Raw genomic sequence first — 24,822 nt, forward strand, 5'->3', positions numbered from 1 at the left:
ACTGAGACGTTCAGGTTTCTCCGCAGTTCAGCGAGGCTGCTGGCGACAAGTACAATGTCGTCAGCATTGGCTAATGCAGCCAGGGTGATGTCCTTAATGTGGCGTCCAAAACCGGATCCGTTAAGTTCATGCATCAGCGGATCAAGCGCCAGATTGAATAGGTTTGGTTTGGTTTTATGGGGTTTAACGTCCCAAAGCGACTAAGGCTATGAGAGACGCCGTAGTGGAGGGCTCCGGAAATTTCGACCACCTGGGGTTCTTTAACGTGCACTGACATCGCACAGTACACGGGCCTCCAGAATTTCTCCCCCAAAGAAATTCTAGCCGCCGCGGCCGGGATCGAACCCGCGTCTTTCGGGTCAGCAGCCGAGCACCATAACCGCTGAGCCACCGCGGCGGCACCAGATTGAATAGGAAGGGTGACAATGGGTCATCCTGCTTGATCCCCCGGTGCATGAACCCCCCGATGCAGGCAACCGCCTGTTTTTCGCCGTTCGTGATGCGCGGCGGCGACGGTGCGTCTGCGCCCTGCCGCGCTGGTGTATGGCGCGCGCAGTTAGCGAAGGCTACGTTACACAAAAATGTGATTTTTGCACAAGTATGCATGGAAATGACACTGATTATGTACAACAAGTTTTATATAAATATCTTACTTCCGTATTGCAATGAACTTTTGGATACCCTCTCGTATATTCAAAGCTCTTCATTCCAGCTTTTTTTCTGAGTATGTAGGATCATACCATCTCAAGAAACACTGAAAACACTTCTGCAGGGCGCTCCATGTGTGTCTCCCTTAACTGTCAGTTCCCCAGGTGGGCACCTCAACCTTGTTGTCAGGTGAGGGAGGAAGGCGGGAGTATACGAGGGGGTACCCAAAAGAAACCGGACTTATTTTTGTTTGAACTTATTTGTTTGCATTTTAAGCACAGACCTTCAATTTCCTTCAAAGTATTCCCCACTTGCAATGATACGCTTGTCGAATCTTTCATTCCATTTTTCAAAACATTGTTTAAATTCATCTTTTGTGATGCTTGACAGTGCCTCCGTCGTTTTTTCTTCACCTCAGCAACATCAGCGAAACGCTTTCCATTAACCTATTTTTTCATTCTAGGAAACAAAGAATGTAGCACGGGGCAAGGTCGGGAGAGTATGAGGGTTGAGGAATAGGGGTCATGCCATTTTTGGTCCAAAATTGTCGTAGAGACAGCGCTGTGTGAGCAGGGGCACTGCCATGATGGAAAAACCAGTCACCCGACCGCCACAAATCTGGCCGCTTCCACCGCACACTGTTGCCCAATCTTTTCAAAACATCCAAGTAGAAAGCCTGGCTAACTGTCTGACCCTGCGGAACAAATTCTCAATGGACGACTCCTCTCACGTCGAGAAAACAAATCAGCATTGTTTTGAGGTTTGGTTTCACCTGACGAGCTTTCTTGAGGCGAGGTGAATTTGAAGTTTTCCATTGGCAGGAGTGTTGCTTTGATTCAGGATTCGATTAAGGAACACTTGAGTTGTCCCCATAGCATCGTCCTTGTACGTCTTTCTTAATATTTCAAGAGTTTCCATTCTACTTTTTCCGAGCAAAAATCAGAATTTCACCGGCGCACGCTGCTCAAGAAAATCAGCCATTGCAAAAACGACATTCACACGAAACAGTCGTCACTCTAAAACTCTGCCGAAACTATTCTGACCTCCTTCAACGACGGAACTCGGCTTACTGACTCTGGAATGTTCGTTCTATGCGCTCCTAGTGGCAAAACGCGCTACCACAGAAGCTCTGCCGACCAAAAAATTTAGTCCGGTTTCTTTTGGGTACCCCCTCGTACAGCGAAATGCAAAACGCAACCGCCTATGACAGTGCCACTGAGAACAACCCTCCATTCTGGCGTTTTCCACTTCCGAGTGCTTACTAGGAATGGGAGGGCTAGGAAAAAAACAATTTTGGAAATATGTTTCTTTTCTGTCTTTTTACCAAGACATGAAAATCGGAAAAATCTAGGCACTTTTTTTTCGCAAATCAGCAGGAATCTCTTGAAAATTTGTGTTGAACAATAATACCCTGTTCAATGGTTGTGCGAAAATAATCACAGAATACGTCACAGATAGCGTGCCGTTTTCCATTTGTTATTAGTTTTTTTAGGAATTAGCTATGACACCGTTTTGTAAGAGCCGAAACTACTGAGACCATTTAGTATGCTGCGTTCTTGTATTGCCCATTTCGCATTGCGTTGGTCTTGATCGGAAACCTAGAATTAGCATTCGTCAAGGGCGGGCACTGCTGAGCTGTACTGTTGTGCACTGTCCCCTTTGACATAGGAGGACGTAGGTGTATATGGCAATATTTTGAAAGTGAAATTTTACCGCAGCTACGGGTACCATTCTCATCAATGCAGTCGCTGTCTGCGGCTTATTTACGCTTAAATCAAATTCACCTCTCCCGAAAAGAGGCGAATTTCAGGTAATTCTGGCATTGGGAAGAATATAGCGCTCATTTGCTTTTATTATTACTATACGCCTCATGCCACTGGTTGTCGAGCCTGGTGATACTAGACCAAAAAGCGCTATTGGAAGCATCAATTACGGACTGTGCCATACTACGTGCTTTACTTTGAAGAACATATTGTCGCGAGTGAGAAGGAATCATCACCACATCTTTCGGGTCAATCAGTTCCGAAAAAAATATGCCGAGAAGCAACATACAAAGAATCATAATCATTTTCTCATAGTTGATTGTACATTCTTGGCTAAGGATTGCTTTATTGCCGCAAGGTTTCTTTAAGGAAAATGCGACAAATTTTCAACCCTATCAAGTTATTTACTGGGGAGTACATATGGACTGAACTTGCGGTCAGCTCAGACTACTCAGAATATCTGCTGGAGTCATTTCCATCATAGACGCATTAAACCAGTTTTTCAGCTCCAGCTTCAGCACTTTGTGCCCCTTGAGCCTATTCCTGCTCCAGGTCTGGACAATGCCGAACCTTGACCAGTTTCTTTCGCAGGCAGCAGTGGAGGGAGGAACTTTTAGAAGGCGAGACGCAACTCGTGTAAGAGGCTCTGTAGCACAAAGCTCTTACCACCATGCGGATGGCGAGACGTGGTTCGCCGCGTCATCGAGTCCTTTCCTGGACCCGGCGCCTTAAGGGGTCTTGTATTTGGCGAGATTTGCGAGCACTTTTTCGGCGCTCAGATCGAGGCCGTCTGCAGCTTGTTGTATATAGTCACAGGCCTGGTGCATGTCTCCTTGAATTACTGAGCGTCCTCTGTGCTTCGGATCAAGCAAATTTTCCGCTGCATGTGCTGGACGGAAGATGAACGCGCGGTTGTCAAGGAGAATTTTCACTAGTTTCATTCTCGCTTGTCATTATAATAGAATTAGGGAGGGCCTTTTGCACTTCTGTAGCCGCATTGAGCAAGGTCGAGCCCTTTCCAGGACCAGGCACCTGAGCAGGTCTTGTATTCGGCGAGATTTGAAAGCACTTTTTCGGCGCTCAGATTGAGGCCCTCTGCAGCTTGTTGTATATAGTCAAAGGCCTGGTGCATGTCTTCTTGAATTACAGAGTGTCCTCTGTACCTCGGATAAAGCAAATTTTCTGCTGAATGTGCTGGACAGAAGATGAACTCGCGGCTGTTACGGAGAATTTTTACTACAGTTTCTGTCTCGCTTGTCGTTATAATAGAATTATCGAGGGCCTTTTGCACTTGTGTAGACACATTAAGCAAGGTCGAACCTTTTTCAGGACCAGGCTCTTGAGCAGGCCTTGTATTTGGCGATTGTATTTACCAATTGCCCAGTTATTGGTCTGGCTGCACAGCCTGAGGTCAGACTTTTCTGGCTTTGTGCAGATAGACTTTGATGAATGATAAGGTGAATGCGATGGGGATTCTCATGCCACAGTGCGGGTGTAGACCAGAGTGGGTTTGGGCAAGCAGTATGTTCCAACTGAAGCACATCTCATGCGATGTGCTGCATGCAGTTTTAATATGCGAATTCATTGCATAAGAATACTTTCTTTTCTTGCATTTGGGAGACCATGCGACTTTCTGCCACACTAGAGGGCACGAGAAAATAAAACAGCATATTTAAAGCAAAGCCCGAACTGGATTACCAGGACCAGGTCGTTTACACTTCAGTAACCAACAACATTTAGATGAAAGCTACCTTGCAATGTTCAGCCTTTCATTCTCGCTATTTCTCCCGGTGGGTCACCGTGTCGAAATGATTTATGATGCCCCACTCCTGTCCAACCTGTTGCTGCAGCGATTCTTCCTGTGCACACCAATCAATGACACTATGGCATTCTTGTGGAGCTATCCCATATCCAATTGAAGCATGCTGCACTAAGTGGTATGCATTTTTCTCGTTTTCTATGGATGCATGAACCTCATCAGATCCGATGTGCAAACACCTAGAGGTTTGTCTGCATGAAGGATATGTCAAGGGTCCGCGACATGTCTGTTTCAGTTCCTAATTTTAGTGAATGACAAACATCAAACAGGAACCGTTTCTCATTGTGGCCCTTTTGTCATGAATGCAGCAATTATCAAGCCTAGCAATATCACAACACTGTTACCTTTGCTTCATACTTCCATTTACGATTACTCTCTTAAGCGTGTAAAAACTGCGTGCTGTTATCGCACATTTGACACGTCATAAACCTCCGTAACGAAACTCTGCTTTCAAGAAAATAATGCCGTGATAACTCTTGCATACTGCTATGAAGCAAACAAGCATTTTAAACGCATCACCTTTGCTTCATAGCGAAAACTCGACATCAGGGCACAAAACAAATTCCGCACTTTTGCACATGGCCTGTAAAACATATGGCCAAACAGCTGTCTTTAGCATTATGTTGTTTTGAACTCTCCGAAACAGCTGCAATGTAAATTGAACGATGTTCTCCTGTTCTAGTATATTCCAGGGTGCGATGAAATTTCGTCTGGTGAGGATAATACTGATGAATCACTATGCCTGCAGGAGCACAAACGTTAAGTGGCGAATGGCAATCAAGCATCCAACGCTGTTGCTGAACACGCTGAAATACATCATAATGTCGACTTGTACAATGCGACTGCAAAGCTAGAGAGAAAAACGTCTCATCAAGGTTGCCACTGCAGTAATTGATCATTCAGGCAACCACTAACACTATGAAGAGGAATAATAGAAATCTGCTGACAGTTTACACACGCTCATTACGTGACATGCTACATACTTAAGGAAGACCGAATCTTGGCCACCTCAGTTGACAGGAAGCCATACGGGTTCCGAAATGTCAGTCATAACCTCGTCATGGTCAGTGAACTTCAACTTCATAGACATTTGACTACACGAACTAAGCAATGTACACACGCCGTTGCGAGCCCACCATACTCCGAAATAATATGGAGACAATGATCCTTGGCGACTTGCAAGCTTTTGCCTCAAAGCTACCATCCAAGGCTACTACTCTCCAGCTAAGGCAAAGGCACACGTTTGTGACAATATCCATCCCCTCCACACAGCGCGCCATGGACAAGGTCGTAGCTTGCCTCCTAGAATTCCAGAGCCAGTGTCTTCACCTCAAGCATTAATTTGATCAAGAGCACTACTCATAACAGGGGCGCAGTGCTCTACCCACAGGGCAGTCACAAGAGGCGTGCGAAAAATTCCATGCAGTCAACTCTGGGAACCAGCAGAACGAAACAATTTCAAAAAGGGTAAAAAACCTGCGGTAAACCAACAGTTCCACACAGTGACCTTTTCGAGCACCGTATAACAATAGGGGTGTTCTAAGCGTCCGGATTTCTTGCAAGTTTTAAAAGGCTCGACATTAGGTAATTTGTTCACCACATTTGGTACATTTTTTTGTCGCTAAGGGCATCATATGCCATGGTTGCATTATTCTGCAGGTGTAGAGATCAATAGCACAGGCCGTCGGAAAACGTCACAGAACTGCCAGACACGCAGCTACACGGTTTATTTTCTTTTACATTCGCGCCATCGGCCACATTTTAGTAATTCAGTTAGGTTAATGTTGACAAACCTAACTTTTCCTCCAACCTGACGACTTTAAACAAAAGAACCTAAGCTTGCCTCGATCGGAGGTGTGCAAACAAAAGAAGAACTTAACCACTCATAACAAAACGGCGCGAAGAAGACAGGACAACAAGAGAAGGAATGAATAGGAACGCACAAAGCGCCTGTTAGTCTTTTTTTTTAACTGATTCCAAGAACCAACTAGCCCAACTACATGCCTTGCTTGAGAAGATAACACTCCCTTGAGCATGAGAAGTGTGAACAAAGTAACACAGCTAAAGAGAAAAGCAGATAATCGATCTTATACTTAGAAGCAAAAAATTAAGACCCTAGTCCAGAAAGAGCCCGGACACGTCGGGCTCCCGCGGGCCCTCAGCACCGGCCGCTGGCAGGTGCTGAGGTGACGAGGCAAGCTGCTGTCGCTACATGGCTCTATAGCAGTAGCCAACTGCTGATGGATACGAAGCTACTCTTGCTGAACAGCAAGTTTCTGCAGCTAGACCGCAACCTGGTGTTCCTTAGTTCGCCGCTTGCCCCTGTGCGACTGCCTGGCCACCCCGATGGTGCTGCGAAACATTTGTAGTAAATGTATACGCAAATATGTTTCTCCATCACTTAAAAATGTACCATTTTTTATATACCTCTATAACAGAGAAAGCCAGGCTAGTTGACTAGTCTTCAAATGCATCTTGAAACCACGCAACAAAGACAAGGGACGAGGAAGAAAGCAAAAATACAAAGCGCGGAACTTCAACTGAGGTTATTATCCAAGTCCGTGAAGTTTATACATTGGTTTCTCTTTGTCAATACCTCTATTACACTTGTTTAGAATTCGCGTTTTTGCCTGAATGAGGTCTTGAGTACTGTTCGCTCCAGATGACTCCACTTTAACTTCATTTAGTGTGATGTCCGGGCTGCGGCCGTAATCTGTGGGCGAGAAGCCTCGTGTCTGTAATTGGAGCATTTGCATTTTTACCGGAACAAAACCTTCAGCAACACTTCTTGGGCGAGTTGGTGCATACTTGATTTGAAGAAAATAGCGCCAGAGCATGCAAACCACTAAAAGACAAGGACGAGACACAAAGCGCTAACTCACAACTGTGAGTTGTGAGTTCACAACTGTGAGTTGTGAGTTCACAACTGTGAGTTGTGAGTTAGCGTGAGTTAGTTATAAGTTAACTAACTCACAACTCACACAGTTGTGAGTTAGCGCTTTGTGTCTCGTCCTTGTCTTTTCGTGGTCTGCATGCTTCAAATCAAGCAGTGTTTCCTCTGGGTGACTCCACTTGGACATCGCGTAATGTGCTGACCCGGCTGCGGATGAAATATGTGGGCGCGAAGCCACGTTTGTATTAGTAGAGCATATGCACTGGGGGACTCCGCTTGGACATGGTGTAGTGTGCTGACCCGGCTGCGGATGAAATATGCGGGCGCGAAGCCACGTTTTTATGAGTGGAGCATATGCGTTTTACCTGAACAACGTCTTCTGTAGTGTTTGCTCTGGGTGACTCCACTTGGACATCGTGTAGTGTGCTGACCCGGTTGCGAACGCTTTGTCCTGCTCGCTTTGTCCACGTGACTCTGCCCACAGTGACGGGATTTGAATTCGCATGCTTCTTTCCTAAGCTATGCAACCCTGTGAAGCCGAGTACCAGGCCGGGCCATAGGTTGTGCCCATTTTGAGAAAACCGGTGGGTACCCGGCCGGTGGCGGGAGTCGAACCCACCACCTTCCGAAGCCGTGGCGGGCGCTCTGCCACGAGGCCACACTTTTATTTCGAACAATATGTTTGTTGGGGCGCAGCCCCCGCCGGCCAGTTAACAGCAAGTAGCATAGATGTCGGGCCCAGGTTTGGGCGCGAAGACACTCATTTTTTGGTTTTTTCGTACAAAAAAAGGCACGTCACATTTCTTTGGCGGGTACTAAAAACGAAGTACTCACAAGAAGAAAATAGAAAACACGAAAATATAGATACAATGAAAGGGGGTAAGGAATAAACAAATAAACACATAGTAATAGGCAACGGGAATAAATGAGTGGTGACCACCTCAGCAGGGTCGGCTGTCCCACACATATTTGTTAAGCGTCTGGATACTAACAAAGAGCACTTTATTAGAATTGTAATGGTTATAAGTTCCCCCACTGAAGCAATTGTGTGCTGTGAAAAGATATCTACATCATGGCAAATGCGATTTACAAAGTACTGACAGGAAGATAATTTACATTCATACAATCATTCACGGAGGAAATAAAAAACCAGAAATATGCATTGAAAAAAAAATGCGAGAGGAAAGAAAGGGAACATAAAAGTGGAAAAGAAATAAATAAAATATTGGAGAAAAAAAACTATGGGAAACCATGCAATAATAAAAGATAGAGATGAAAACACATGCAACCAAATGAGGTGACCTAGCGCATGAGCTGGGAGGGGGCAGCAAATCAGACCAATTTAGCAAATCTTCTCATAACAATTAATGTGCCAATAACAGCACGAGTACTTAACCAAATCAAATCCCTTTCAGATAACCCCAGTTGTTTTGCTGCCCTCCTGGTACCAGAACAGAGGAGACCACGTGCACCAAACGAGAGGCCTAGGACATTGCAGTGCTTACGTCTTGCCACTACTTCTGGGGGGGGGGGGGGGTCCTATACTTATTTCGCTTGTGTTTGCACATGGGCTCCAATGGGACGGAGTCGTAGTCCCAGGTGACCACCACATCTAAAATGTACGTGCAATGGGCCAGCTCAAGGACGATGTCGGGCTTGAGCCGCGTCCCTGCACGGTCAGTGATTATTTTTTCTGTGGTCACCGGGCCACCGGGATGAATCTGTTTAGTGGCGATGGCAGCAGCAATGAAGTTATGGTGCGCGATTCTGGGGAGGTGGACAGATTTACATTTGCCAACGATATGTGCGGCAGTCTCTGTTGAAACTTACGGCGTCTACAGAGTTTGGAGGAAGGGTCACTGGACTGCTTGTTGGAGAGCGAGCTGGTTGGGTATAGGTCTCCGCGTAGACGGGGTGCTTTAATCCTATCCCAGTCCTTCATGTACTTGGAATCTGGCTTCAGCCATTTGTTACCCCGTGGCTCGCGACGGAATGCCCCTAAGTCCTTATGTTGGTAAGTATCCTACCACTCCTGTAGTGCAACTGTTCGGGATATCTTAAGAGCCTGGTTGATATCGGCCCTCTCGGAGACACCTAAGGGGACGTTGAGGTGACGGTATAGCTGGTCTCTGTCATCCCGAAGGCATTCCTCAATCACACTGTCCACCTGTGGTGAGCCTAGTCGCTGCAGCCTGGCATAGGCCTTTAATTGCACCTCCTGCCCCAAACGGCTAAGGTGCAATATGCCCAGCCCCCCTGGTTATAAGAGAGATGAAGGATTATACTGGGATATGATAATGGCAGGTACAAAAGCCTTTTGACCTCGATGCGGGTGTGGCGGTCGAGATATGTCGCGCACTTCTTCGCCGCGAGAATGCTGGACGTTCCATAGAGCAATTTAGGCACCAGAACACGGGTGAAGCAGTATAACTTTTTGATGGGCTTCAAACTAACCGATTTCAAAACAGCTAATTGGTGATTAGCAACATCGGTTGAAACCCAGGGCGGTTTATTATCAAACAAATCAACCAACCCCCAAGTAGCGGTTGGGCTCATTACGAGCTTTAGGCCTTACCACAGCACCCTCGAGCCGTATCTCGGGGATGCCGTAGTGAAGCCACTTCCGCCAGTGGGCGTCGCAGTGCCACCCAAGGTATTGAGTCTTGTCCGGATTCAGAGCAAGACCCAATTTAGCAAAAATACTTTACTCAGACGTCCAGGTTTCTCCGCAGTTGAGCTAGGCTGCTGGCGATAAGTACAATGTCGTCAGCATAGGCTAATGCAGCCAGGGTGATGTCCTTAATGTGGAGCCCGAAACCGGACCCGTTAAGTTCATGCATCAGCGGATCAAGCGCCAGATTGAATAGGAAGGGTGACAATAGGTCACCCTGCTTGATCCCCCGATGCATTAACACGCGGATCCCGTCCTTGGCCCCAGCATAGGAAAATGTATTCCTTTGCAGGGAATGCATGTCTCGCACAGTATTCAAGTACGTAGGGCTCGCACCCCCCTCCTTCAGGGCTGTGAACAGTGCATGGTGACTGACACTATCGAATGCCTTTCGTAAGTCGAGGGTGGCGGCATAGCAGTCTCTCTTACTAATTTTACTCCACCTCATCATACCGTGCAAAAAGAGAAGGTTGGACTGTGTCGAGCGATCTTCAGAGAACCCGCTCTGCAAGGGGTGGAAATGACAAGTGTGAGTGAAACGACACAAGATCAGACGAGAGAACAGACGAACCCGCAGTGAAGTTATTGTGATAGGCCTCAAATCGGCAGCCGAGGTCGGAATGTCACGTTTCGGGATGTATACTGTTCGTGACACACGGAGGTCCTCAGGAAGACAGTGCATGCATAGGGAGTTATTCATGATGAGTGTTATTATGTAAAGAGGAATTTTGCCCAACTGAGCAGTAGTAAGGCCGTCAGGACCTGGTGCGGAATGTTCACGCATTTCCTGATAGGATGAGAGAACCTCACTGGAAGTAAACAGTGGCGCATCTGATAGTAGTATGCCAAGTTGTATTCGTTCCTCCGGAACCTCAGGAGACTCACTTTGGAAAAGGATGTCATATTGATTGTGAATCTCAGTTGAAGGTATGTCCCTGCCCTCGCTGTGGCATCGACTGAGCTGGGCGCGAAGCAACGCTTCTATGAGTGGAGCATATGTGTTTTTACCTGAAAGGTATTCAGTAGAGTTTGCTCTGGGTGACTCCACTTGGACATCGTGTCGTGTGCTGATCCGGCTGCGGTTGAATTACGTGGGCGCGATGCCACGTTTCTATGAGTAGAGCATTTGCGTTTTTAGCCTTTACAACGGCTTCAGTACTGTTTACTGTGGGAGTCTCCACTTGGATGTCATTTATTGTGCTAATCCGGCTGTGGTTAAAATATGTGGGCACGAAGCCGCGTTTCTATGAATGGCACATATGCGTTTTTAGTCTGAACAAGGTCTTCAGTTCTGTTTACTCTGGGTGACACCCGTTCGCTTTCATTGGGTGTTCTGACCCGGCTGCGGTTGAAATATGTTGGCTCGAAGCCACCTTTCTATGTGTGGAGCATATGCGTTTTTACCTGAACAAGTCTTCAGTAGTGTTTGCTCTGGGTGACTCCGCTTGGACATGATGGAGTGTGCTGACCCGGCTGCGATTGAATTACGTGGGCGCGATGCCACGTTTCTATGAATAGAGCATTTGCGTTTTTAGCCTGAACAACGGCTTCAGTACTGTTTACTGTCGGAGTCTCCACTTGGAGATCATTTAGTGTGCTAACCCGGCTTTGGTTAAAACATGTGGGCACGAAGCCGCGTTTCTATGAATGGCGCATATATGTTTTTAGTCTGAACAAGGTCTTCAGTTCTATTTACTCTGGGTGACACCAGTTCACTTTCGTTGAGTGTTCTGACCCGGCTGCGGTTAAAATATCTGGGCACGATGCCACGTTTCTATGAGTGGAGCATATGCATTTTTACCTGAAGAAATCTTCAGTAGTGTTTGCTCTGGGTGGCTCCGCTTGGACATGATGTATGTGCTGACCTGGCTGAGGTTCAAATATGTGGGCGCGATGCCACGTTTTTATGAGCGGATCATATGCGTTTTTACCTGAACAAGTCTTCGGTAGTGTTTGCCCAGGGTGACTCCACTTGGACATGATGTGGTGTGCTGACCCGGCTGTGGTTGAAATATGTGGGCGGGATGCTACGTTTCTGTGAGTGGAACATATGCGTTGTTACCTCAAAAAGTCTTCAGTAGTGTTTTCTCTGGGTGGCTCCGCTTGGACATGATGTAGTGTGCTGACCCTGCGGAGGTTGAAATATGTGGGCGCGATGCCACGTTTTTATGAGTGGATCATATGAGTTTTTACCTGAACAAGTCTTCAGTAGTGTTTGCTCTGGGTGACTCTGCTTGGACATGATTTAGTGTACTGACCCGGCTGCGGTTAAAATATGTGGGCGGGATGCCACGTTTTTATGAGTGGAGCATATGCGTTTTTACCTGAAGAAGTCTTCCCCGCAGGGGTACCTTGTGTAACGAGGTGTTGGTGCTTGGCGCCACCACGGACCCTTAGCCCCCATACCGAAACTGTCATCCGTACCGTGGCGATAGGTTGAAAGGTGGAGGGAAGAAACCTTGAACGGTGGCGGTCGAGGAAGTGGTCAATCCTCGGCCGATGGGCTCCTCGTCTGTCTACCAGGCGGGGAATCCCGGGACCTTCCTCTGTGTATAAGGGTGAATCAGAGGCGACAAAGTATCAGGAACCCTTAGTTTATACATTCCGTATGGAAAAATCTGCAAAAAAAATCTAATCGGCCCCCGAAAAGGGGTCGCACCGATGTGAAGAAACTCAGTCCACAGAACCCAGAAGCGTTTGCGAAGTTTTTTATGCTTCACTCAAACACTAATCTACCGGTAGCCAACCTATCTGCATTTGTCATCGCCAACACCCTAAATAGTTATGTAGGCAAAGACTACGAAGCAAAAAAGCAACGAACCGGAGACCTCCTTGTAGAAATAAAGACAAAAGAACAGAGCACCAAACTGAGGTCATTACAGAATCTTGGAGAAATGAGCGTACAGGTAACCCCGCACCGCACCCTGAAACACTCAAAGGGCGTCATATCTGAATATGAACTCCTACAGAGTACCGATGCGGAAATGGAATAAGAACTAGCCGAACAGGGAGTAATAGCAGCCGGACGAATAACCATCCGGAAAAACAATGCTGAAATCAAGACCAAACATATTATACTAACTTTCAATAGCACAACTTTGCCTGACTCCATCCACGCCGCATACCTCCATTGTAAAGACCGCCCATACGTACCGAATCCGAGACGATGTTTCAAGTGCCAGCGCTTTGGACACAGCATGTTGGCCTGCCGGGGCAAACCCACTTATGTCACATGCGCAGAAGACGCACATACAGAAGAAAGATGCGAACGGACACCAAAATGCATCAACTGCAATGGCGCACATGGCGCGGACTCCAGGTCGTGTCCAGTCTGGAAAACAGAAAAACAAATCATAACTTTGAAGACCACAGAAAACCTGTCCTACCTTGGAGCAAAAAAACGCGTCTCTTTCAAACAGAAAGGGACATACTCTGAAGCGGTGACGCGGGGACCGCCGCCGCCTTCAGTTTCTGTCGGCACAGGTCTATCCGGTGGACCTGGTGTCGACACCCAAGTCCCCACCACAGAAGTCGGTGGTACAGTTCACAGGGCTGAAACTTTCGCGAGAAGACCACGCGATCCTCGCCGGAGGCCCTCAGGCCCCACTTTCAGCAGCGGCGTCCTCGGCGACAGGCACCCAGAACAGCTCTGCTGAACTGGACCTCTCGCCCCACCCCTCTAAGAAGGCAACTGCTGGCCCAAGAGACTCTGCCCCTGGAGCAGAGCCTGGTTCAGTGGTGCCAACAAAAAATACGAATGCGAAGGCCACGGGCCATCGCAAACAAGAAGCATCCTTCACGTCCACCGTGGAGGAGATGGATGTCAGCGAAAGTCCGCTGACATCTAAAACACACGCATCCGTGGATTCTCCGCGGAAATCCGGCGCCACGAAAGTGGCGATGGATACAACTCCTGGTTCGCCACCGCTCCAGCGGCGGCGAGACTCCCTAGAGAAAAAAGGGAAACCACGAATCATTGCTCCTGAGAATAAGTAACTTTCCCCAATCCCCAACTTATCACAGTGGCGTATCTAATACAGTGGAACTGTAGAGGTCTACACAGAAACTACACAGACATAACCGATATGCTCAAAACAATGGCACCTACAGCTGTGTGCCTGCAAGAAACGAACCTTGGGCCACAGCACACAAACATCTTAAAAAAATATGATATTTTCCGGAAAGACCGAGTACAAGCTAGCCGACTCTCAGGAGGCGTCGCTATCATTACGCAAAGCGATGTCCCTGCAAGAGAGGTGTCATTCAAGACGAACTTAGAAGCGGTCGCAGTAAACATCATTAGCCATAAAACAATAACAATATGCTCTGTGTACATACCACCACACAACACAATAGCCATGCATGACCTAGAAGAACTTCTGGAACAGTTGCCAGAGCCATATGTAATAATAGGGGATTTTAACGCACGCTCCTCATTCTGGGGAAGTGAGCATACTGATTCCAGGGGTCAGCTCATCGAGGATTTTATTCTTTCGAATAACATATGTTTAATGAATACGGGAAAAGCTACGTACTGCTGCCCTAGCTCTGGAGAAATGACCTGCCTCGATTTAGCATTTGCATCACCACCTGTTTTTAATGATTTCATTTGGGATGTTTTAGATCACCCCCGGGGAAGTGATCACTTTCCTACTGTTTTAAAACTAACATCAGCTACATTCATCCACCCTGCGAAGCCACGGCGATGGAAAATTCACCTCGCCGATTGGGCACTTTTCAGAACGAAGGCCACACTAGAAAAAGAATATCCCGAAACCCTTACTATAGAAGAACTAAATGAAAAATTAGTCACATGCTCAATATCTGCAGCAATAGAAGCCATCCCAGAAACGTCTGAAATTGCACGAAAAACACAAAGTTTGGTGGTCAAATGAATGCTCATTGGCTAAAAAGCAGCACAACAAGGCTTGGGGGCAACCTTCGCAGATATCCCACTGCAGGAAACTTGCTCATCTTCAAAAGAGCTAGAGCCAAAGCACGATACACTAGACGCAGCGCAGAAAGGGCATCATGGCAACAGTACATATCCTCCATAAACAGCTCAATATCATCAAAGAAAATGTGGGAGCAGCAGGTACGGAAATTCACAGGAAATTTTACTCCATTCACATTTCCAATGCTAACACCCGGTACTCAAACAACATTAGAAGAGCAGGCCAACATATTGGGTGAGCATTTTTCCACAGTTTCAAGCTCATCCACCTACACACACACATTTCAAAAGCACAAAATAATAGTAGAAAAACAAAAACTGCCCTTTGGAACTTGCATACATGAAGACTACAATCAGCTTATTACAATGCAGGAACTAAACACAGTACTAACATCCGGTAAAATGACAGCACCAGGCCCAGACAATATACATTATGCCATGCTTGCTTACCTCTCTGAGACTGCCATAGAGGCTCTCCTAAAATTTTTCAATAAAATATGAATGAGTGGAGAAATTCCCCAAGCATGGAAAGAAGCAATCATAGTACCCTTCCTAAAACCAGGGAAACCACAAACTAGTCCCACCAGTTACAGGCCGATAGCACTCACTAGCTGTATAGCAAAATCATTCGAAAGCATTCTAAACATCAGACTAACCTTCATACTTCAATCCCAGCAACTTTTAGATATACACCAGTGCGGTTTTAAAAAGACATGTTCCACAACCGATCACCTTGTACGCTTTGAGAACACAGTTCGGGAAGGTTCATCCTCAGCCAACACTGTATCGGGGTCTTCTTCGACCTGGAGAAGGCTTACGATACCACGTAGAGGTTCGGTATCCTCCGTGACCTAGCGGACCTAGGTATCCGCGGCAGGATGCTGAGCTGTTTGAGCGACTTCCTGACCTCCCCGCAGGGAGGCGTCTGCAGCATGCAGACGTTGGTGAGTGGCGACACCACGGGGTTAACCCGAGCATCCGCAGGGACATCCCCGCAGGGGGATGATGGTGAACAATGCGTCACCACGGACCCGAGCATCCGCGCTTAGCCGTGCGTGGCATCGCCGTGTCCGGGGAAAAGGGGATCCTGGTGGTTGAGCCGATGCCGAGCGTTTGGACCCTTAAGGCCCCTCGGCGGAGGCAACACACCACTTTGGCCCCAGCTTCCTGTAGACGGCACCTCCGGCCTGACCCGACCGGGGGAAATCGGCAGTCGCCTTTTCCTGTTCTCCTCTCCATCTTTCACTTCCCTATCTTCTTTCTTACAACTCTCCTTTATCCTCCTCCCTTCGTGGTTTTTTCCTCTTTTTCCTGGCGGCGAGGGTTAACCGTGTGACCAACTACCCTGTGTTGAGTCATATTAGGTTATAGTTAAGGTGTACAGCTGGCGTGGGCAGAGCTTTCTTTCAAGTTCCTGTCGCGTCCCCTTGTTGGACTCCATGGTGGGTGGCTGGCACCATGACCGAAAAACATCAATTTTTTATGGCTCCCCCCCTTTGCAAACTTGATCGCTCTCTAAAAAGAGTGCGGAACGAAGCAGAGAACTTTTTTTCGAAAAAGAAAGCAACATTTGCCAAATTCCATGTCATCCACAGTGAAGTTCAAGATAAACAGGCCAGAATTCTTTCTCCATTCATGGTATCGAAATGCTTAACAGAAGCTTTGGGCCCCGGCTACAAAGTATAAAAATGACCAGTGGCGATTTATTACTGGAACTCCGAGACAATGTCCAAACCACCAAACTCTGTAACATAGTGTCTATTGGGGACACACCTGTCTCCATCACTGCACACCGATCACTCAACACTGTCCGTGGCGTCATCTCAGAAAATGACTTTCTACATCTCACAGAGAAAGAAATGCTGGAAGGACTCTCAGATCAAAATGTCATAGATGTATACCGCATCAAAATCCGCAAGGACAATAAAGAAATAGATGCCAAACACCTAGTCCTGACTTTTAACACATGCACATTGCCCGAAACCATCGACGTTGGATACCTCAAAGTAAATGTAAGACACTACATCCCTAACCCCCGAAGGTGCTTTAATTGTCAACGGTTTGGCCACGGATCACAGAGTTGCCGCGGCCGCAAAACTTGCGCGAAATGCGCGTCAAAGGACCACCATTCTGAGGAATGCGACGCAGCTCTACGCTGCGCTAATTGTGAAGGAGACCACGCTGCGTACTCCAGGGCGTGTCCGTCCTGGAAAAAGGAAAAAGAAATCATCACCATTAAGACCAAAGAAAACATTTCATTCAAAGAAGCCAGAAGGCGTTTTGCACTTAACAACACATTCTCCTTCACAGCGAAACCAAACTTCGCTGATGTGGTGCGCAGGGGCGTAGCACCACACAGCACTCCGGCACCTGCCGCGGCCAGTTCTACTGCGCCTGTAGCAGGGCCACCTACGCCCCAGGCAGGGACAGTAAAGTTGCTCTGCCAACTCCAAGCCAGGGAGTGCCGGCCCATGGGTCGACATCCCGCAGGACTTCCCCCCGTCGGTGGAGGCCTGACACAAACACATACGCGGCTTCCCCGCGGTCTTCCAGCACCTCCAGTGAGGTGATGGAGGTAACTCCCGATCCGCCCGCTTTGCAGCGGCGGAACAGCTCTCTTGAGCGGAAAAAAGGCAGGGCCACCATAACGGCCCCAGAACATAAGTAAACCCCCAATCGTTCATACCCCAAACATAAACATGGCTTTTATAGTTCAGTGGAACTGCCGAGGAATATTGAGAAATTACGATGACATAAAAATATTTTAGGGTCAATGTCACCCGTAGCCTTATGTCTCCAGGAAACCAATCTAGGTCCACAACATATGAACATCCTGAAGCATTATAAAACTTTTAGACGCGATCGTGAGCAGGCAAATAGACTCTCGGGAGGCGTCGCGATTGTCATACAAAGCGGCGTCCCTGCTCAAGAGATCAGACTGAAAACAAAACTTGAGGCAGTTGCAGTCAGCATTGTCAGCTACAAAACAATTACAATCTGCTCTGTATATATTCCTCCACATCTCACAGTAACAGTCCACGATCTACAAGGCCTCATTGATGAACTTCCAGAACCATATCTAGTAGTCGGGGATTTTAACGCTCACTCCCCTTTTTGGGGAAGTGAGCGCTGTGACTCTAGGGGTCAAATAATCGAAGATTTTATCCTCACAAACAATGTATGTCTTTTAAATACAGGAAAAGCCACCTACTGCTCCCCTGCCTCGGGGAAAATGACCTTTTTAGATTTGTCTTTTAGCTCACCTTCTGTTTTTAATGATTTTAAATGGGATGTCATTGACAACCCATATGGCAGCGATCACCTCCCTATACTAATCACTTTAACATCCCCACCGGAAATAATCCCCACAAGGCCACGGCGCTGGAAGCTTCACCTCGCCGACTGGTCACTTTTTAGAGCAAAGGCAAATTTAGAAAATATACTTTTAGATAATCTCTCCATCGACCAGATAAATGAAAAGTTCACTAATTGTATCATAACTGCCGCACTCACAGCTATTCCACAGTCGTCAGGAGTGGTGCAACAAAATCATAAAATATGGTGGACAAAAGAGTGCAACGAAGCAAAAAAACTACAAAACAGAGCTTGGGGTAAATTTCGCCGGTATCCGACACATGAAAATCTCGTTAATTTTAAGAAGGCAAGAGCCAAAGCTCGGTACGTCCGTCGGGGTGCCGAGAAAGCATCATGGCAGAGTTATGTTTCATCCATTAACAGTCAGATGACATCTAAAAAAATGTGGGAGCAGGTTCGCAAATTAAATAGAAACTTTTCACCCTTCACAATTCCTTTTTTAAACACCCGGCACACAAACAAGCATAGAGGAACAGGCAGACATACTAGGGGAACATTTCGCTGCAGTTTCAAGTTCATCTCACTATACACAGTCTTTTTTAAAATACAAAAACACAGCTGAAAAACAGAGGCTCCCAACAAGTGGAGGCACACATGAAAAATACAATTGTCTAATTACCCTCCAAGAAATCAATAAAGTACTATCTGCCGGCAAAAAAACTGCTCCAGGACCCGACGAAATACACTATGAAATGCTTGCGCATCTTTCCGAGCCAGCCGTGGACGTACTTTTAAGATTCTTTAACACAATATTCATGTCTGGGAAAATACCGGAAGCCTGGAAGAAAGCTATTATTGTACCGCTTCTTAAGCCTAGTAAACCCCCAACTTCTCCTAGCAGTTATAGACCCATAGCCCTGACTAGTTGCCTTGCCAAATCCTTCGAAAGTGTCCTAAATATAAGACTAACCTTTGTTCTTCAATCTGGTGAACTTCTTGATATCCATCAGTGTGGATTTAAAAAGGGATGCTGCACTACAGACCACCTAGTCCGCCTTGAAAATACTGTCAGAGAAGCTTTTATAGGAAAGCAACACTGTCTTAGCGTCTTTTTTGATTTAGAAAAAGCATATGATACTACCTGGAGGTTCGGGATCCTCCAGGACTTAGCTGAGCTTGGCATCCGTGGCAGAATACTGAACTCAATTAAAGACTTTTTGACTAATCGTTCATTTAATGTTCGTCTAGGCTCAACCCTTTCAAGGGATTTTATTCAGGAAAATGGAGTGCCTCAAGGGTGTATTTTAAGCACAACTCTTTCTATTGTAAAAATGAATTCTCTTAACAAAATTATACCAAGGTCCATAACATATTCAGTCTATGTCGACGATCTTCAGATAGCGTGCACATCTTCCAATATATCTACATGTGAAAGACAAGTACAACTTACAATCAACAAACTGGCAACATGGGCAGAAAAGAATGGTTTCCAGTTCTCACCACAGAAAACAGTAGCCTTACTTTTTTCACTCAAACGAGGCTTGCACACAAATCCAACATTACACCTCAACCAAACCACACTGCCTTTAAAAAAGGAACACACGTTTCTAGGCATCACCTTCGATAAAAAGCTTACTTTCCTGCCTCACATAAACGCACTAAAGAAGAAAGCGTCGCTATCACTGAACATACTGAAAGTCCTATCACGCAAACACTGGGGTTCCGATCGGGTATGCCTTCTACAGATTTATCGCTCTGTAGTACGTTCCGTTTTAGATTATGGCTGCATAGTGTATGGATAAGCAAGGCCGTCGTACTTGAAGCGACTGGACCCTGTGCACAATATGGGTTTGCGTCTTTCAACTGGTGCTTACAGGACATCACCCATAAAAAGCCTTTACGTAGAAACCATTGAACCACCACTTGCAGACAGACGAACAATGCTCACATGCTCATACATTTTAAAGATCCGTTCCCAGCCTAAACACATCTGTTACCCACTCGTTACACAGTGTCCATCTCGAACACTATTTACCAACAAACCTCTAGCAATCAGACCACTCTTTCTCCGCTTTGAAGAGAAATGCCAAGAACTAGACATAATGAACATATTACCTAATATTGCCCGCAAACCTGATCCACTCCCGCCTTGGTACTGCCTACCATCTGTGTGCGACTTCACATTAACACAATTTCAGAAAAAACATACACCACATGAACAGATATTACAAGAATATTTAGCACTCAACGAAAAATACGGAGAATACGAAGCATTTTATACCGATGGATCAAAATCGGCGCACTACGTGGGAAGTGCTGTAGTTCAGAATAATTGGGAAAAAATAGTACGACTACCTGAGTGTGCATCCATTTTCACCGCCGAGTGTTACGCAGTCTTGCTGGCTGTAGAAAAAATAATAAATGAGAACATTCAGAACAGTATCATTTACACTGATTCTCTGAGCATACTAACCTCACTTCACCATAGCAATGCAGTGATGCCACTAATCGGGGATATCATACATAACGTAACGAGCGCCACAATACAGGGACAAGACATAAAATTTTGCTGGGTTCCCAGCCACATTGGAATCGCTGGCAATGAGAAAGCAGATGAATGTGCTGGAAAAGCTCGCAACAAAGAAATAAAGAAAGTGAACATTCCCTACAAAGATAGCATGAAGTTAGTACAGTTTAAGCTCAGAGATAAATGGCAGTCTTAATGGAATATTGAAGGTAATAATAAGCTCCACTTAGTAAAACCATTTATAGAAGAATGGAAGTCATGCTCCCACCAAGAACGTTTCATTGAAGTTATTTTATGCCGCCTCCGTATTGGACACACACATCTCACACACAACTTCCTACTTACAAAAAAAGACAAACCTGTTTGTGAAAAGTGCGGAGATGATCTAACAATAAACCACATATTATTCTCATGTACAGAACTTGAATCACTAAGGAAAAAACATTTTACTACCTTTTACAAAGAACACATTCCTTTTCATCCAGCATTGATTTTAGGCGAAGATGCACTTGTCAGTATACCCTGTGTTTTTAGCTTTTTAAGGGAAGCCAGTATTCTTCATCAACTCTAATCTACTCACCCTGTGCTTCACTACATACAGTTATACACCTCAGCCACTTTCTCAGTCATGAGAAGGAGGCTGAGGTCTTTTTCTGAGTTGTTGGGAGCCTCGAAATCCTTGCCGAGCCAAGGATGTCTGCGGAGGTAACCCAACCTTTAAAAGTTGCTCTATCAGACATTTTTAAAATTCTTGTCTTTTATCAGCTAGTTAGTAAAATAACTTTTAGGCGCTTTACACCAACGTTTTTATCCACTTTGTTTTCAAACGCTGCTCAAGCATATTTTTTCCATACCTTGTTCTTGGTGCATGATAGCCTTAGCTGCTTATGCGCCAATAAACCCAACACAACACACAAACACTCATTCTCCTTCACAACAAAACAAAACTTCGCCGATGTGGTGCGTGGGCGCGGCACACCACACCAGGCTTCGGCACCCGTCCAGGTCACACGCAGTGAGCCTGTGGCGGTGCCATCCGCGCCCCAAGGCAGAGCAGCTAACGCTGCTCCGCCAACTGCAATCCAGGCTGCGCAGACCCCCGGGTCGGCGGGCCTCAAGACCTCTTCCCACAGGTCGAGGTCAAACTCGAACGCGACCGTGCCTCCTGCACGGTCGTCCAGCGCCTCCGCAGAGGCGATGGACACGGCCCCGGGCAGCCCCGCGCCGTCCACGTCGGACTGTCGGCGGAGCTCTCTGGATCGATCAAAAAAAGACAGGCCCCGAGTCACGGGGCCAACAACAACTTGATCTACCTTTCCACCCTATAGAAACACAAAATTAAGATGGATTTCATAATACAATGGAACTGTAGAGGACTTTTAAACAACTACAGTGACATAAAAGACATACTAGGAGCACACGCTCCTGTCGCCTTATGTCTACAAGAAACAAATTTAGGTCCCCAAAAAAATAACTTTCTAAAGAATTACACTGTTTTCCGCCGCGATCGGGAACAGGCGAGCCGACTATCGGGAGGCGTAGCCATCGTAGTGAAAAGCGGCGTCCCGGCTCGAGAGCTTAAACTAAAAACAAGACTTGAAGCTGCCGCAGCCACTGTGGTTGCCCATAAAACCATCACAGTGTGCTCACTCTATATCGATCCGCACTTTAATTTAACACTACATGACTTAGAGGATCTTTTAGAGCAGCTACCAGAGTCATACCTGGTAGTTGGAGATTTTAACGCACATTCATATTTTTGGGGAAGTGAGAAAACTGACGCTAGAGGCCATCTCGTAGAGGATTTTATTTTAATCAATGACGTCTGTTTACTAAACTCTAATAAACCAACATACTGCTCCCCAACCTCGGGGAAAATGAGTGTTTTAGATTTGTCTTTTAGTTCACTGTCTGTTTTTAACGATTTTAACTGGAGTGTTTTAGACAATCCATATGGAAGTGATCATCTCCCTGTCGTAATAAGTCTTTCATCCTCGCTAACAGTTACTCCCACAAAACCACGGTGTTGGAAGCTACATTTAGCTGACTGGCAACTTTTTACAGCACAAGCTACATTAGAGAAAATAGTTTTAGAAAATGTTGACATCAATGAGATAAATGAAAAATTCACGAATTGTATCTTAGCTGCCGCACATTTAGCTATTCCTCAATCCTCTGGAATAGTAAAACAAAATCACAAATACTGGTACACAAAACAATGTAAAGATGCAAAAAAGAAACAAAACAAAGCCTGGGGTATTTTTCGGAGATATCCAACACATGAGAATCTCATACCGGTAAACAGCGCCGGTAAACAGGTAAATACCGGTAAACAGCGCCTGCAATATAGACTTCCTTCTCTTCTAAACACATACAAATCTGCCAATTTCAACTTGTCTACCTGTACTAATCGCGAGCTGCGTTGCTTATACATAGACTGTGTTACAAAATGATTTTTTCTTTCTTTAAACTGCACTAAGAGGTGTTTTTTTGTTTTTTTTAATTTGTATGTTTGATTCATTGTGCTTTTGTTGTACTGCTGAAAGATACTTATGCAATGATGTTTGGATGAACATGTAAATTGCCCACATGTACAAACTAGAGGTAAGATTTTTTTGGTGTTAATGTGTTTTTCTCTGAATTGTTTCCTTTTGTTTTCTTTGTTATTTTTTTCTCGTCGCCTGTCACTGCTGCCCGGTAAAATGGGGGCTGCGGCTCAGCCAAGCTGTCTATGACAGCTTTTTCTGCAGCTCCTCTGTCACTTTTTTGAGGCAGAAATAAAATGATTGATTGATTGATTGATAAACTTTAAAAAAGCAAGAGCAAAAGCACGATACATCAGACGCAACGCAGAAAGGGCATCATGGCAACAGTACATATCCTCGATAAACAGCTCAATAACATCCAAAAAAATGTGGGAGCAGGTGCGGAAATTCACTGGAAATTTTACTCCTTTCACATTTCCAATGCTAACAACACCCGGTACTCAAACAACATTAGAAGATCAGGCCAACATATTGGGTGAGCATTTTGCTACAGTATCAAGCTCAGCCAACTACACACACTCTTTTCAAAAGCACAAAACAATAGTCGAAAAACAAAAACTTCCCTTCAGAACATGCATACATGAAGACTACAATCAGCTAATTACAATGCAGGAACTAAACGCAGTACTAACATCCGGTAAAAAGACAGCACCAGGCCCAGACAATATACATTATGCCATGCTTGCTCACCTCTCTGAGACTGCCATAGAAGCTCTCCTAAAATTTTTCAATAAAATATGGATGAGTGGAGAAATCCCCCAAGCATGGAGAGAAGCAATCATTGTACCCTTTCTAAAACCTGGCAAACCACCAACTAGTCCCACCAGTTACAGGCCGATAGCACTCACTAGCTGTATAGCAAAATCATTCGAAAGCATTCTAAACATCAGACTAACCTTCATACTTCAGTCCCGGCAACTTTTAGATATACACCAATGCGGGTTTAAAAAGACATGTTCCACAACCGATCACCTCGTTCGCTTTGAGAACACAGTTCGGGAAGCGTTCATCCACAACCAACACTGTATCGGGGTTTTCTTCGACCTGGAGAAGGCTTACGATACCACGTGGAGGTTCAGTATCCTCCGTGACCTAGCGGACCTAGGTATCCGCGGCAGGATGCTGAGCTGTTTGAACGACTTCCTAACCAACCGCACGTTCCGAGTCCGCCTAGGCGCAACCTTCTCCAACACTTTTATTCAAGAAACTGGCGTACCCCAGGGGTGCATCCTCAGCACGACCTTATTCATAATCAAAATGAACTCAATAGGCAAAGTAATCCCAAAATCCATAATGTACTCAGTTTACGTAGATGACCTCCAAATAGCATGCACGTCTTCCAGCATACCTACCTGTGAGCGACAGATACAAATAACAATAAATAAACTGGCCACCTGGGCAGATAGAAACGGATTTCGGTTTTCTCCTCAGAAAACAGTAGCGGTTCTATTCTCTTTGAGACGAGGCCTACAGGCCGACCCCACACTATATCTAAACCAGACCCCATTACCTGTCAAACAAGAGCATAAATTTCTAGGAGTAACTTTCGATAAAAAGCTCACTTTCTTGCCACATATAAATAGCTTAAAAAAAAAGGTTCCCAGGCCCTCAATATACTGAAACTACTGTCAAGAAAACGCTGGGGGTCTGATAGGGCATGCCTGTTACATATATATCGTTCTCTGG

This window comes from Amblyomma mixtum, chromosome 4 (assembly GCF_055824585.1).
Source record: "Amblyomma mixtum isolate Tamu chromosome 4, ASM5582458v1, whole genome shotgun sequence".
NCBI classification, from domain to species: domain Eukaryota; kingdom Metazoa; phylum Arthropoda; class Arachnida; order Ixodida; family Ixodidae; genus Amblyomma; species Amblyomma mixtum.